The sequence below is a fragment of the Elephantulus edwardii genome, unplaced genomic scaffold (assembly GCF_000299155.1).
Source record: "Elephantulus edwardii isolate Elephantulus edwardi_28Jun2011 unplaced genomic scaffold, EleEdw1.0 scaffold00005, whole genome shotgun sequence".
NCBI lineage: Eukaryota > Metazoa > Chordata > Mammalia > Macroscelidea > Macroscelididae > Elephantulus > Elephantulus edwardii.
This window is the reverse complement of record NW_006399755.1, coordinates 36,232,922-36,235,408: the sequence shown is the minus strand read 5'-3', so window position 1 is coordinate 36,235,408 and position 2,487 is coordinate 36,232,922.

Below are 2,487 nucleotides of genomic sequence, written 5' to 3'. Positions count from 1 at the left end.
ATTTCTGGGTACTATTCCATTGATCTATGTCTCTTTCACTGTACCAGTATCATGCTGCCTTCAATACCACAGCTGTGTAGTAGGACTTGCGATCAGGGAGTGTGATCTCTCCTACCTTGTTTCTCTTTTTTTATTTCAGTGGAACTTTGCTTATTTCAGGTCTCTTTCCATTCCAGACAAAATTGAAAATGGCATTTTCCCATAATGGAATTGGTATCTGCATTGGGATTGTACTGAACCTGTAGATTACTTTTGGTAGAATTGTCAGTTTCATGATAATGTGTCTTCCCATCCATAGATGATATTGCTCTAGATGTCTTTATTTCTTGCACTAATGTTTTGTAATTTTCTTTGTATAGGATATTCATGTTGCTACTTAAATTTGTTCCTATGTATTTAATCTTGTTATTAGCTATTGTAATTGGTATATTTCTTAGCTTATTTACTACTATGTTCTCTTTGCTAATGTAGAGAAATGCAACTACTTTTTTTATGTTGATCTTGTATCCTTCTATTTGCTGAATTGGTTGACTATGTCTAACAATTTTCTTGCTGAATTTTTAGGATTTTCTAAATATATTATCATATCATCTGCGTATTGAGATAGTTTTTCCTCAGTTTTGCCAATTTATATGTTTTTCATTTCCTTCTCTTTCCTTATTGCTTTCACTAAGACTTCTACTACAATATTGAATAAGACTAGACATAGTGGGCATTTTTGCATCCCTCATCTAGCATCCCTCAGTTTCAGCAAGCAGGGTTGTGTCATCTGCATAATGCAGGTTGTTGATGACTCTTCCACCAATCCTGATGCCACATTCCTCCTTGTACAGACCAGCATCTCGGATGATCTGTTCTGCATACAGTTTGAAAAGGTATGGAGACAGAATATCCCTGACAGACCCCCTTCTTGATTTTGAACCCTGTAATGTCTCCTTGCTCTGTTCTGATGATTGCCTCTTGGTCCAAGTATAGGTTTCACATTAGCACATTCAAATGTTCTGGGAATTCCCATTCTTCTCAGAGTCAGCCATAGCTTGTTGCGACCCATAGAGTCAAAATCTATCAGTTCAAGTGGTTGTTTGCCTAGTTCAGATCTTCAGCATCTTCATTAAGTTTTTCTCTCATCGTTTTATCTTTCCTTGACAGTGGTATGTTAAAGTGTCTTACTACATGGTGGAATTTTGTATTTCTTTTTTCATGTCTATTAACCTTTGCTTTGTGTATTTTGCAGTTCTATCATTCAGTGCTTAGATATGTATTATGGTAATGTCTTCTTGCTCTTTTGATTCTTTAAGCATTATGATGTCCTTCCTCATCCCTTGTTTTTTTCTCTGAAGTCTATGTTATCAGAGATTAATACAGCTACTCCTGCTTTTTCTAGTTGCTATCTGTTTCGTTTGTTGGTTACTATTGTGTCGAGCTTGACTCATAGTGACCATATGAACAAAAGGCCTGAAGCCTTTCTATAGCTATTGTTGTTTATCAAAGTTCATAGAGTTTGCAGAGGTATGAAGCCACTTTGGCTTCCAATATTTAGTCGATGATTTTTCTTTTCTCACCTTTTGATTTTAACCTAACTCTATCTTCACTTTTCAGGTATGTCTCTTATAGGTAACATATTCATGGTTTTTGGTTTTTTAATACAATCTGCTACTCCTTTTCTCTTCACTGGTGCTTTTAAACCATTCGTATTCAATGTGTTATTCAATTATTAAGAGGCAGCATATATTGCTATCATTTTGGAAGATTAGTGTGTGTGTGTGTGTGTGTATGTGTGTGTGTGTGTGTGTGTGTGTTATTGTGTTTCTGCTGACTACGTCAATCCATCCACCCTTCTGTGCTGTCTCTGTGAAAAGGAATTCCTTCAGTATTTCCTGCAATGAGGGTCTTATTTTCACAAACTCCCTTAGTTTCTGCTTTCTCATATGTCTATCTTTTTATCATACTTATTCAATCTATATGCTAAGCACATAATTCAAGAAGCTGAACTAGTTGACGAAGAACACGTTGGGATTGAAGAAAGACTCACTAACCATCTGTGATATGTATATAACACAACCTTGCTTGCAGAAAGTAAAGAGGATTTGAAGTGCTTACTGATGATTTCATCTCAACTTAAAAATTGCAGCATCATATATTGAGTTTTCTTACTAATCTATATCATCTTTGTAAAAAAAATCAAGAGACATAAAAGTTGCTATTTCTGAACTCATTCTGTTTTACTGCCTTTAGCTTCTATTTGATATTATATAGATTGAATAGCTTAAGGAAGCTTTATTGCAGAATTTTATGTTTATGTCTTCCAACTTTGTTCTTTATAAAAGCATTTTGAGAATCTAGTAAATACAATGTATGGAAAAAACAGAAAGTCATGTTTTTGCAAATAAAGTCAGTTAAGATATTAATTCTAACTGAAATCTATACAGAACTTAACAGAGAATTGGTAGTGTATTGCAATGGAAAAGTCTGGTGTTAGGGACTTCT